Raw genomic sequence first — 14940 nt, 5'->3', positions numbered from 1 at the left:
TCCTCCTACTGGGTCTTCTTTCTTTCAAGCATCTTTAGACTAAGCACAGGTAATTTTCAAAGCATGTATACATAGCATACATACATAACATACAGCATGCACAGCAATTACTTGTTAGCAAATAGTCATTGCAGATAGGTGGGACTAATAATATATTAGGAAAAGTCTGAATACCATCAGAATTACCAGCCTAGGCAATGCATAGGCAGTTGTCACTCAGTTTGTGATGCATGGGTTGAATTTCTGGCTTTTCACGCTCTACTTTTTAAATTAAGGTTTTATACTTTTTGCATCAGTGTTTTTCTCCTGAGTTTGTAAGTTACTATATGATATTGTCTCAAAAAATCAATTTTTCTTTGTTGTCACTATTCTTATTTTACATGGCCTTATATATTTGCCTAGTGTTTTGGGTTTTTGTGGGGTTTTATAGTTTGGTTTTTACCCGCCCCACCCCCCGTAAGGCTGAGCTGAGTTTGCGCTGCACAGAACTGGGCTTTTGGTCACAAGCAGTGGAATTTCTGGACTCTTAATACTGTAATTAAGAAATTTCTGAATATACCATTTGTTGACTGAAAATGCTAATTTCTCAATTTTTTAACTTTTTTATAACAACATATCAGCTTCAACAAAACTTTTAAGAATACTTGAGGTGGAAATTCTGTTAGGATCAGAGAAAAGAAACTACTTCTGTAGCAAATAGTATATTGGCATAGGGACCACATCTTGCAAATTACAGAGAGATTAAAGTTGTATCCTTTCTAATTCAAAACCAGGACATGCCCTTAGGTCCTCCATATCACATTCAAGCAATCACACAGTCACAACATTTCAGTTATTTTTTTATGATTCTACATTCCTCTGACATTTTTATTTTCCTTCTGCTTCCAAAAATGAAAGAAAATAGGACAGAGAGTAAAAGTCCTGAGGTTTTCTCTTCAATTAGCAAAGGATAAGAAGCTATTCTATATACAGAGCACTTTAATTAGATGCATGCTCCAAGTAGCTCTTCGGAGGAATCTGTATTTCTGCATTGCCTATATGAGAATCAATGCAGACCATCCTTCTAATTTAGGTACACATATTTGCAATCCATCTGCCCTACTTTAGGTATCTAAAAGGCATACAAGTCTCAATTAGTCACTCTGGTCTCACTTTGTAATAACCTCCAAGGGCAATTCACTGCATAGGAAAGGGCAGATGAATTAGTCTCTAGTGGAAATTCCAGTATCTTTTTGCAAGCTGTAGAAGGGCTTTGGGTTATCAAACCATTATGACCTTAATTCTGTTGCTCATGCAGAGTATCTATCCCACTGAGGAGCTCTAGGGCATCTGGGACAGCTGGGTAGATCTAACAAAGATCATACAGTAAACCCGTTCTCTTCCAGACCACCAAACACGGTGGCAATATGCAGGCAGAATAACTTGCTAAACATAAAATGGCACCAAGAATGTTTCTTGTGTTTCATGTCCAGAATCTTGCCACTACAATTGAATGCTATTCCAGATTAAGACAATTTAATTTAGCTTTTCATGTGTAACTCTGTTTTCCACTGAGGAAGTGCTGGTTCTTTCAGAATCTCAGTAAGAAAGGCACCAGTGTTTAAAACAGGTTATAGGATTTATTGCATAAATGGTGGAAATTATAGAAAAAGTTGACAGCAATCTTCTGTCCCTTCTGATGTGAGGAAGCCTAGCTGTTGCAGCACTTGATAAGCCCATCTTCACTGATCACAGCATGCTGCACAGAGTTCCTGTCTGTGGTAAGGTTCACCAGCATGGAGTTCTTGCTCACAGTTGAGGTTCATCAATCACTAATAGCATTGTCTGCGGTGTGGACTTAGGTCTGAAGAATCTCTTGGAAACACTCAAATATCCTAATTTCATTAATAAAATTACAGTTACCAAAGAGATGCATGTAATATTTCCAGTGGACAAGACAATGCAATATACATACAGTTATGGTTAAGTGCACATTGAATCCATGTACATTAACAACATATTGATTGTATGTACTTTGATTCATATATGTACTTTGATTAATTATACTATTATTTAGATACACCTAAACTGCAGTCAAAAAGTTCTTGTGATACACCGTCAGACTCTTGAATGGTCATGGGTAGTGTTCACACATGAATTATGTGTACAAATTTTCCATTACAGACACTATACTTCTGGGACCTGATTCACTTGCCTAATGAGATATGGCAAGTGCCATTTGAGTCCTAAACTATCTTTGCTAGGCTCCAGCTCCTTCTTCATGGAGGCATGGATCTCCCATCTGTTTTCTCAGATAATCTAAGCAACTTCAGATAGCACTAGAGGCAATTTTTAGACAGCAGATCACACTCACAATCTGTGCAGCCTGGAAAGCAATTTGTCACACCAAACACTATGGGTTACATTCACTTGTGTAGCTATTTGGCAGTAAAGCCATCATTGCTGCCCTAGAATATCTGAAAAATACTCACCTGAGTGATACAGGACCTGCAAGATACCTGTGACATCCTGGAGTGGCCAGAAACTTGGAAGGATAACTGTTATCTGGAAATGTTGAGACTGCTTTTTTAGGCAAATGATTTAAACTTTATCTGCCTACTTTAGAATCATCAGAATTGCTCTTTAGCCTCCACTAATTAATGTTCATTCGCTGTATTGGGAGCTTAGAGACCTAAATCATATGAAAACACCTGTGTTGAGGTGATCTTAAGTATCTGAAATGGAAACAGAATTCTGCCTTTCTCCTTAAAATTGAGTGTATTTGGTCTCACTGAGGCGGAGTTAATTTCCCCCCCAGCATCCCTCACAGTGCTGTGCTTGTATTGGTAGCTGGAAAGGTGGTGATAACGCACCAGTGCTTGACTACTGCTGAGCCGTGCTCACACAGCATCACGGACATCTCTCCAACCTTTCTCCCAGGTCCCACACCAGTAGGCTCAGGGTGGGCAAGATCATGGGAGGGGACACAGCCAGGAAAGCTGACCTCAACTGACCAAATGGATATTCCATGCCATTTGATGTCATGGTCAGCAATAAAAGCTAAGAAAAAGAAGGAGGAAGGGAGCATGCATTGTTACGTTTGTCTTCCAGAGCAACCACGATGTGTACTTGTCCTGGTTTCAGCTGGGATGGAGTTAATTTTCTTCTCAGTAGCTGGTACAATGCTGTGTTTTGGATTTGGTGTGAGAACAATGTTGATAGCACACTGATGGTTGTGATTGTTGCTGGGCGATGTTTATACTCAGTCAAGGACTTTTCAGTTTCTCAGTCCCTGCCAGCGACAGGGGCTGGAGGGGCACGGGACATTGGGAGGGGACACGGTCAGGACAGGTGACCTGAACTAGCCAAAGGGATATTCCATAAAATATGACATCATGTTGAGTATAATGTAAGCTGGGGGAAGTGGGGGGGGGGGGGGGGGGGCGACAGGGAGGAGGGAGACACATTCGGCTTTCTGGTGTTTGTCTTCCCAAGTAACCATTACAGGTGTTGGAGCCCTGCTTCCTGGGGATGGCTGAACACCTGCCCATGGGAAGTGGTGAATGAATACTTGGTTTACTTTGCTTGCATGCGTGGCATTTGCTTTACCTATTAAATTGTTCTTATCTCAGCATTCGAGTTTTACATTCCTTTCCAATTCTCCTCCCCATCCCTCTGGGTGAGGGGCAGTGAGCGAGCGGCTGCGTGGTGCTTGGTTGCTGGCTGGGGTTAAACCATGACACATTTCCTGCTAATGGGAAGCAAAGAATAGTTTTTTTATTTACTTTGCTTCCATGTCTGGCCTTTGCATTTGTTTCATTCAGCTGCCTTTACCTTGACCCATGAGGGGTTTTTTCCATCTTATTTTCTCCACTCCCTCATCCTGCCGAATAAGGGAGTTATAGAGCAGCTTCTTGGGTACCTGGCATTTAGCCAAGGTCAACTCATCACACTGAGTAAAATGAATTCCATACAATGTCAGGTGTGTATGTTAGGCAATGTGAGTATCTCCTGCTGATTTCAGATCTCTCACATTCAAGCTGTTCTATTTTATATAGAAAATTCTATATTCATAACATTAGGAACCCAAACCTAATGAAACTATATTCCAAATAAATGGTATCCAAATCTGCTGATTTATTATTTATTTAAGGGGAGGAGGGGTTTGAGGATGGGAACAAATCCAATCTTTTATTCATCTTGGTACAGACAGAAAACAAGTATCGAAAATTTCTCTAATCAACTCTTCTCTAATTCAAATCATAACACTTATTAGTGGTATTATAGCCAAAGGATTGTCAGTGAGTTGTGTACTTTCCTGGTTACACAACTGAAAGATATGGCAAACTTCCTACCACCCTATACTTTCTCCTCTGCTTTCCAGTGTAGGTTACCATCTCTGTGACAGACTATAAAAAAGAGCATGCACCTACAGCTAAAACTTTGTTGTAAAAGTCTACTATCTTAGCTTCAAAACATCTGTGGAATTAGATTCACACAAAGGATGCCTGATTTTGTGCCCCACATAACCATACACAGGAAGCCATTCCATTTAGTTGACTCTGATGTAGGAATGGCATTCTGTGGCAGAATGGTAGATCAGAAAACTGGGAGTTATACCTTCATACATCTTCTCCACAGCAAGACTTGTCAGAATGTGACTTAATGTTTTGATACATTTATATACTTTTGGTAGTTTCAAATCACACCAGATTGCTACAGGCCTTACACTTTATTAAAAGTATCTGCTGATGTGATTACTTTTTCCGCCAAAGCAGTGCTCAGACAAGTTTGATCGACAAAACTGCAAAATCCTCAGCATCAGAAACACAAAGTAAAATCACAAAAATGTTGGCTTTGTCTACATAGCCCAGGAGAGAAACCTTGGGCATCCCTACAGGCTGAACCACTGTGGCCAGGAATATAAGTCAGAGGACTAGAGAGAAACAGAAGGTAAAAGACAGCTTTAACTCTGTATGACTAAGTAATTTAAGTGAAAGGAGGTGGCTGTTTTTTTCCTTCCTACATTTTTATTTTACTAATTCTTTTATTTTTTTGTAAGCAATAACAATTATATAAATAAAATACCAGCAAAAGCTGGTAATTTTTCACTATAGGAGAATATCTATGTAACTATAATGCAGCATTATGTTCTTTCTGACTCACTCTTTCTTATAGAAGGGCATGACAATTTTCTCCCTTCCAGTATACTGGACATTTACAATAATACAAACAAGATTTTTTTCAATAAAATTATGCTACAGAATATTAGATGAGACTGATTACATTATATGAGGAGGAAAATCTCCATAATTCACCCTAGAAAAGTTATTTTATTTATACATAGTGGGTAGAGCTATTTAGCTGAATTTTGGAGAATTACAGATAAAGGTAATTACCTTTTAATTTCATATGAAAAGATACAGTAAAAGCCAGCTCTTAGAAACCATCTACATTTTACTGTGTGATATTTACATTTGTTAATGAAAGATTATAGTAGTGCCTTTTAATTTGTATCTTAGTAAATAGACTAGGCTAGGGTTAGTCAATCTCATATTTAAATTAATATTTTTTGAGATGGAAGTAATTTAGAAGAAAATCTGCTAGATATAAATAAACCCTCAGACATTAGGAGAACAAAATTTGTAGTCATTCAGAGCTGTCCACTTACCCTCTAAAACACTTCAAGGATTATACAGAATGCATTTTTATATCTATAGAGATGCACATACACACATATTACCTGTCCATATATTACGGTCCATCAAATTTCAAGCACTGCATCTTTGCTAGCAAACATCTGTTCTAGACACTATGGACTTAGGTAAGACAAACTGTATGCTCAAACTGTCAAGTATTCAGCTGGTCATTATCTTTAGGTCTTATAAAACATACCCTGTAATTAAACTGTAGCTACATAAACATCTACCACCACTTTTTTCTTCTCTTAAGACAGTGGCAACTGTCTTTTTAATATGATTTTACATTAGTTTATATATTTAAATTTGTAACTGTTAGTCTACCAGTATTTTATTTTGTTAAGCCAGTCTAAAATTGATTCTCTTTTCCTTTCTGAAAAGCTAAGCATACTGGATATAATAGATGTATCGATCCTTTGGCAGCTATGGCAAATTTTTAAAAAGAAAGGTTACTTGATTATTCACCTGAGTATCAAATCTTCCTTTTTCATTTTTGGCTACTAAGATCTGACAACTCCAGGAGCATGATTCTAAAATGACTTCACCTTTCCAACATACATGACAGTGTCACCTGTTTCATCCCACTCATCTGATGTGATGTCTCATGGAACTCTACAAATTTAATGCTTTGGTAAAGAACTAGGGTAAACTTATGTTAATATCTGTCCAGATTTATCATAGAACTTAACAGAGAAATTTGTTGATCAGTTACATTATATATGAAAGACAATTTCAGACAGGCTGTGCACTAAGTATCATCATAATAACAGAGGAAAGGGTTCATGATGAGATCACTTTTGAAAGGGAACAATGAGAAACGAGACATTATCTTCTATCCTTCTGTACAAATGACCGGCTTGGGTTTGCAATACTGCTTATTTTTCATTATATGTATACTACACAGATACTTTTCTTTTTTAACTTTCATACTCCATCCATGTTAATCTTCAAGCTAAGTATAATAATTTTAGAATGGTTTCCTACTTTATCCAAGCACTGAAAGTAAAAATTCCTTTAGAGAACAAATATTCTCAGTGACTTCAAATACAGACGGATAATCAAGAAACTAGTAACAGTTAACAAATGAGACCTCAATAACAAATTTCAGTAAAAAAAAATCTCATTTAGTATTATGACTTCTGGCATCAGATGTGATATTGATATGGAACATTTTGGAAATGAGATATGTTCATTCAATACCTTAGTGGTGAGGGAAGTAATGTTCAAAATGATGATGAAAACTGATGTGATAACAGTATGTTCAAATAAAGAAGAACCTGTAGAATATGTATTTTAGTTTAAGTCTTTTCTAGAAAGTTTTCATTTTGCTATTTCTAGTAAAGACATTAGTAAACTAAATATTTCACAGACATTTTGGGTATAATTAAGAAGAGATTTTTCATAAGATCTCAGTAATCACCACAAATAGGATTGCAGTGAAGAAGTAATTCAGTGTTTTGCCAAGTGATTATTATGTCAATGGAAGTAGTGATAACTGCTATTGAGTCTATGGCAGATTTAAGCCACAGGAGAGCTTGACACATCTGAAAGCATGCCATTTAGAAGTACTGCCCAGATGTTATCCCTGGGGAAAGTTTCATTTGGCTCTAGTGTTTTAAGGAAATGTTGAGAAATGCAGGTTACAAACTGAGCAATCCCCGGCTGTGTTATATGCATTTGTATCTGAGCCTATTATAGCTCTTCCGTTTATGTTTGACAAAGCTGGTTTTGCTGTTCTGCTGAAGTCATTAAATATTCTCAGCATTGTGCAGTGATGTTGCTAATTGAGAAAAATGCCATTAAATGTGTTTTATTTTCATTTCAGCACATCACAGTAACAATTACAGTGGAGCTAGAGTTCATGCCTCTGGCACATACAATTTCTTCAACTTCCAAGCTTGCTGTCATTTTATACACTTAAATCTGCACGATCATAATCTTAGGAATACCCATAGGAACCAAAATTATGAGGAAACATTAAACACTCTCTCCTATCACCATGAATCTTGACAATGAGAAGGCTGTAATTTGAAGATTTCATAAGACATATTTAAAACACCACAAAGAACACTCAGGTCTTAATCTGTTCTAAATGCAGATTCTGTTCAGTGCAAGAACTGTCTAAAGGCACTGGTTTTGTCAAGGGTTGTATCAGAATGTGGTATGAGGAAACAGTATTTTAAAATACACCTCTGAAAGAAATACAAGTATACCTAATTCACAGATTAAACTTTCCCCCTAATCAAACAAACAAACAAAACCCTAAACCAAAACTACAACAACAAAAAAAGACCCAGTGGAAGGAAAGGAGAAGAATTAAAAAAAGAACAAAACTATTGAAAGGTAAAGCAGCTTAAGTCTCCTTGAAAGATCCAGAAAAGCAGAAAAACACAAAGTTCATATATGACACAGTATGTCAGGTTCCAAGAGTCAAGAATCTACTAGCTCTTTTTTAGCAAAGGAAAGGACTCATAGCTCTGTCAGCTGGGTGGCTGATTGGTGTATTTGCTGATCTGGGCAGTAATCAGTGCAACCCTTCTGATCTGAAGGAAAGTGGGACCAGCAAAGAAATGAGTGTGCTTATGTGCCAGTGTAATATTTACAGCACTGTTTGCCTTCCAGCTTTTCATTTCTTTTTCACTATGATCTCAAACTCCACGTTTTCAAAAAAGGCCCCTACAGTGGCTAGAGAAGTCAACAGTTAGCTTGCCCATAGCTGAATGGTGATTAGTCCACACTTAGAGAAAGTAGCATTTATTTTCTTTCACTCTTAACGTGAAAATATTAACATTGTGCAACTGCTGTTCATGGCTTAACTCAGTATTTATGTTTTAATTCAGAGACTTGGCTGAGAAAACATTGTCTGTTGTACGCATTATTTTTTAATTGCCTTATCATAAAATCAGAACAAAACATAAGTATTCTAATTTGTTAAAAACAAAGAATCTCTATATTATCACTAGGCTCCATCAGATGTGGGGTTTTTTTAATCAATATCTCTGCTGCAGAATTTAAACTTTCATAACAATCTCAGTAAACATAATTTACAAATAAATAAAATTTCTGCCAATTCGTAGATATTTTTTTGCCATTTTTTAAAACAATCTGTGTACTACTCTTCAAAACCTTCCTTGCTTAAAAATGAGTGTCATTCTCTCTCTTTCTCAGGAGCTTGAGTTAAAATATTTTCAATTAATTGGAAAGAAAATTCCAAATGACAAAATTATTTTTTTTATTTTATTCTTATTTAAAAAAATGGAATTAGCAGTACACTTTCTAACAAAAATACTAAAAAAACAAAAATACTAACAAAAAGTATTTCTACTCTTACACAGACCTAATCTCCAATATTCTTTATATTCCTCATATTATACATACAGCACTCTTCAGATTACCCAGATTTTAAAAATAATTTCAAAGTGAAATACTGTTTTCCAAAGAAAAAAACATCAAGGTACATTCTCAAAAAACTTTTTTTTTTATTTTATTTTAAAAACCTTTTTGTTCTGATTATTAGCAACACTTCTTCTATGCTTATTGTACCAAATAGCAAATATTGTGTACCAAATATTACCTAATATTTAACTGATCATTAGTCAAAAGATTCAATGTCTGAAAAAAGAAAGGGCGATAGTTTAAAGTTAGCAAAATTGAAGATTGTCTTTGGAATAATCAAGTAAATCAAATCCTTACATGCTGTGCAATAGGAGAAAATGTAATTGTTTAAAATACACCAAATACAACATCCAGTGGTGTATGTGTCAGGGTTTTGGTATTGAGGGGCGGGCTGCAGGGGTGACCTCTGTGAGGAGAGGCCAGGGCTGCCCTGTGTTGGTTCCAGCCAGCTCCAGCCAACCCACCACAGGGCACAGCTGAGCCCCACAGCTATGGTGGTGCCACCTCTGGGGACATGCATTCTAGAAAAAGTCAAATGTTTCCTGGAAAAGGAAAAAAGTGTGAGAAATGGGCCTGTAGACACAGAGGTGAGAGAGGAAGGCAGGGGAGAACGTGCTACAGGCACCAGAGCAGGGATCCCCTTGCAGCTCCTGGAAGAGGACCATGGTGGAGCAGATACTTCCATGAAGCCTGTGGAGAGGACCATGACAGAATGGGTACTTACACTGCACCCTGTGGAGGACCCCATGCAGGAACAGGTAGATATTCCTGAGTGAACTGCAGCCCATGGAGAGGACCCATGCCAGAGCAGATTTTTTCCTGAGGGACTGCAGCTGGGGGGAGAGCCCATGCCAGGGCAGGGCATGTGACAGGGGAGTGGTAGAGAGACACTGCTGTGTACTGACTGTGCCTTCAGTCCTCACTGTGTCACTCTGTGTCACTCAGGATGAGGGTCAGGGGGAGTCTGGAGTGAAGGAGCAGAGTTAAGCCTGGGATAGTGGGGAGAAGAGGTGTTGCTTTACTGTTTGTCTTTCTTCCTTGCTACCCATAACTGTTTTAATTGGCAGCAACCAATTTTCCAAAAGTTGAGTCTGTTTTGCCCACTAGAATAACGGTAAGCAGTCTCCCTGTCTTCAGCTCAGCCTATGAGTCTTATCCTATTTCCCCCCCCCCCCCCCCCCCCCCCCCCCGTTCCACTGAGAAGTGAGTGGCTGGGTGGGTATTTGGCCCTTAGCCAAGGCTACCCCACCTCAGGTGTAGTCCATTTCTATTGTATGTGTTCACCATGTATTTGCTTACATTCAACTTACATTCAGTGTAAAGGTAGCCTTTAGTAACACCACTTCATATCACGAAGCAAATGAGTGTTAGAAGAATTAAAATCAAGTGCTATGTGCAGGCTACGTGGTATAAAACAATCTAATAGGTAAAGGATAGTTAAGGCTGTTAAAACATCCTGTCTCAAAGTAGTACATTAACTAGAAAGCAAACTCTTCTGTAAATACTACCATAGAAAATAATCTGTGAAATACATCCATTTAGCAACATATACCATCCAAATTGTGTGATACAGAAACTACCCTTGCTAACAGTGATTTTTTTTTAGTAATGTATTCCAAAATCAAGTTAGTTAGTTTCACTTCCCATCATGTGAAGGCTGTTCCAGTAACAGATAGTAAAACTTTTGGATAAGTACCATAACAGTACTGTGAGTATTTTGATGCCCCTCAAAATGCCTTTAAAATTACCTGTTGATGTATGAGTGTGTTAGGTCTTCCACATTGGTTGTGTTTCCTGTGTGTGAAAATAAAAATAATATATAACAATATATAATTGAGAAGCGAGAAAGTAAGGCTAGTCTAGAAGGCCTCTGATCACTTGCATTGCCAAACATGAGATTAGTTTTCAGTAAAATAAAAAACTCATACACATAAGGCATTCTTCAAGGCTATGTACAGAACCTACAATTTTTCGTATCTTCCTTTTTCCTGATTCTTGATTTCCTCCTTTGATACTTCTGTCCCTGCATTCCTTTTGTCCTTCCCACTCCTTTTCTCTTTGTCAACAATCTGTTTCACTTTGACATAACATTTTCAAATTTGCCTAGGATATATACAACACCAGCTGTGCTCAAAAGGTGGGAAACTTTTCCACTGTTCATGGTTCCTAAGTGATGTAAACAGCAAACATTATCACAGGAAAACATTAAGGTTCTTGTCAAAGAAGTCCCTAAAATAAGAATGTATTTTTTTTTTTTATTTTAATAAAAACAAGGTTTACAAAATAGAGAAAAAATTACAGAATTCAATGTCTAGGATGCCTAGCAGTTCCACTGGAACCCAAATTTATATTCCAGTAAATTTCCTATTCAAATGTTAGACGTTAATCATACCGCACCAAGGTATTTTGGATCAGAGAGACAGAAAGAGGTTCTTCTACTGCATTTCTTAGGATGTTCTAGCTACCTTTTTCTTTGCCTGCCTTACTTCTCTGTATCCGTGATCTCCAGGTCAAAGACCATGGGAAGTATGCCTCCCTTGAGATACTCTCATGTTGCTTATGGTCATAAGACATAAACCACCTACAAATAAGGACAAGATGTAACAAAAAAATAATGTTTTCCACAGCTCAGTATTTTCTCATTTTATTTGGTAATAGGCCAGCAAAATTAGCAGGTCGCTATCATATACTTGTCAAATTGAGCTGGACAAGAAAAATATTTTATTTGAGGATCAAAGTGCCATGAAATAAACAAAACATCTTACTGGGCATTAGGAAAAAATAAGAGAAGTCATGTCAGAGAGAAAATAAACTCAGAAAGAGTGATAACCAATATTCTGCTGTCATTTTTGTTGTTACATATTGGAAAAAAGATCAAAAATTATTTAATGAAATGTATGATGACTACATAGTCGGCTAAAAATCAGTGACACCATGTTCTTGGAGTTTGAAGTTAATTTTAGTAACAGTTGTTATGGGTAATTTCAATGGATCTCATGGTTTCTTAATTATAATGTAATTAACAAGACTATTAATTTTTTTATAATATTTCAGACACTAAACAATTAGTGCTATTTTATTTAAATTTAGGATCTGTACAGTATGTATTGTACACTAATAAATGGTGAAGTAAATTACATGAGAGGCAAAAGAACCATAAATAAAACTAGCTATCTACTGATACTGAGGTTTGTCTTATTTGCCAATTTGAAATAGTTAATAAAAATATTTATTCTTCTGAAAAGATAGATGAGGGCAATATGTATGAATATTTTAAGATAGTTCCAGGCTATCTAGATTGATGGGGAGCAGGAACTACTTCAGTGGCTGAAGTGAAATGTTACCTGGTGATGAATTTTCCCTGCTGAAATTTTTGTTTGCACTGAAAAAAACTTAATGTTGTGTTTCAGCTACTTAGAACTAGAAGCAAAATAGCATGAATCTATAGGGCTACTTACATCTTGGTAAATCCATGCCAGCAGAATACACATATTGAATTACTACTTTAGACAGATAGCCTACATAGCATAACAGCAGTGCATCTTCTCTACATAACATATCTCTGCTCTGACAGTTGTGACACATCAGTCCCACACATCTTTTTGATTGGATGATAATTTTGACATTTATGTTACAAAAACTGTCGGGGGGGGGGAGGGGGGGGGGGGGGGGGGAGGGGAGAGGAACATGGCAAAGAATTTTCAATCAGCTAAGGCTACCAGAGGAACAGGCAGAGTTTTAACTGCTGCCAGCAAAACTGAGCAAGACCAAACAATATGTAAGACTAGTGAAATAGTGCGACAGGCTGGGGTTGCACTGTGAGAAGGCAGTTTCTGATGATCAGCAAACTAAAAATAATGTCTATTTTGAAGGGAAATCCTCAAACTCAGTCTTTTAGTGGTTTTGCAGGTAACCTGAATTCATCAGGTCTGTGATTTTACTTTCCGCAGACACATGCCTTCTGTAAGATGGGAATGCTAAATACATTCTTTCTGCTGTGTTGGGTATTTGGAAAACGAACTGAGTGTCTCATCTCAGAAAGGCCTACATAAGCCCTTGCTCCTGCTGCTTCATCTCTTGCAATATTTTCTATTACACTAGCAAGCCTGCTATGTGGACAAGTTGTAGCATTGTGAGTCTTAAATGGGTGAAAACACCTGTCAAAAATTCACCAACCAGGGAAAAGGGAAAATAGATATTCTCTAATTCTAGTACTGAGAAAAAAAAAAAATGTTTCCATTAGATCATCAAAGAGCACTCTCCCATAAAGCATGTTTTTATTATCTCTTTATTTCACTACATCTTATAAAGTTGCATAATTTTAAATTAAAGATTGTCAGGAATAAAAAAATAGACTATGGGATCACTGATTTCCTTTCAATTGTCTTGCAGTCCATAAAATGGGTCTTTATTAACATACAAAACAGAAAAAAACCCTGGACAGCTGATTTCTGATACATTTTATCCTCAAACTGAAAGGATCAGAAAGTTATCAGTAATCAAAATGATGTTTTAGAATGGAAACTGTTACAGAACTTCAAATGTTAGTGTTGCTATTACTGGACCAGTAGGAAAGGCAACTTAAAGCCATGCTTTGGAGTGGTACCTGAAGTGCCATTTGATTAGATTCATATGAGAATTTTTTAAGTTCATAGTGAGCTCATGCTCCATAAAAATAATGCTGTGCAGTGAAGTACGTGATGTAGAAGAAAAAAATCACAGATCCAAATGTTAATTTTTCAGTCATGTATAGTTTGGTTATTGTTACTGCCCTGTTTTCAGCTGGGATAGATTTAATTGTCTTCCTAACAGCTGGTAAAATGCTGTGGTTTGGATTTAGTATTAAAATAATGTTGATGACACACTGATGTTTTAGTTGTTGCTAAGTAATGCTTTAAATCAAGGACTTTACAGTTTCCCATGACTCTGCTAGTGAGGAGCCGCACAAGAAACTGGGAGGGAGCACATCCAGGACAGCTGGCCTGAGCTGGCCCAAGGGGTATTCCATACCATAGAACTTCATGCTCAGTATATGAACTGGGGGGAGTTGTCTGGGGCATACAGACCACTGCTGAGGGACTGGCTGGGCATTGGTCAGCATGTGATGAGTAACTATTGTGTGTCACTTGTTCTTCTTCCCTTGGGTTTTATTCCTCTTTCTCCCTTCTTCATTGTAATTATTATTTTTGGGGGTTTTTTTGTTTGGTTGGCTGTGGTTTTATTTTTTTAACTTTATTTCAATTATTAGACTGTTCTTATCTCAACCCACGGGCTTTACCTTTTTATTATTCACCTCCCCATCCCACTGGGAGTTGGGGAAGAGTGGGAGCAAGTGAGTGGCTGCGTGGTACTTAGCAGTCAGCTGGGATTAAACCACAACAGTTATATTATCTTAAATTATCTACTTTAAATGAACAAAACTGTTATTTTTTTGTTTCAAGTGAAAATTTCAAACTTTGAAGACAACATGTTCTCATAGTATTCATCTAGTAAATATAAAGAATTTTAATGTGTTATGTAAATAACTTTTTTTTTCTCTTGCTTCATAAATGTCTTGAAAATTCCCAATATATAATTAGACTATGTGATATCTTCTAACAACTGATGGATTTTTCATTTTTATATAGTGTGATTAAAAATATTTTGAGACTAATAATACATCTACATAGCAATTATTTTTATAAGAAACTTAAACTTTATTTGTTTTTATGTTCTTGTGTGCAAAATGGCAGGGCAGCTTAGGCCTTGAAAGCTGAGATCAAAGACAGGTTTCACAGGAGAGTTGTGCTGGGGATGTGGGTTGTCGTGGTGTTTTTTTATGGTGGTGGTGGTTTGGGGGAGGGGGCTTTTTTTTTTTTTTTTTTTT

General features: G+C 37.0%; 1 long non-coding RNA gene across 1 annotated transcript in view; it reads right to left on the bottom strand.

Annotated features, from left to right (window-relative positions):
* Nucleotides 1–451: 451 nt before the first annotated feature.
* LOC308058793 overlaps nt 452–14940 on the bottom strand; it is a 39770-nt gene continuing 25281 nt past the window's right edge. The window contains exons 2-3 of the long non-coding RNA XR_013925972.1: nt 10823–10868; nt 452–1874 (exon numbers count right to left, since the gene is read on the bottom strand). This is a non-coding gene — a long non-coding RNA (uncharacterized lncRNA). The remainder of the gene's footprint in view (nt 1875–10822; nt 10869–14940) is intronic.

This window comes from Falco punctatus (genome assembly GCF_963210335.1).
Source record: "Falco punctatus genome assembly, chromosome: 2".
NCBI classification, from domain to species: domain Eukaryota; kingdom Metazoa; phylum Chordata; class Aves; order Falconiformes; family Falconidae; genus Falco; species Falco punctatus.
The sequence above is the reverse complement of the archived record's forward strand: the minus strand, read 5'-3'. Positions and strand labels throughout refer to the sequence as shown.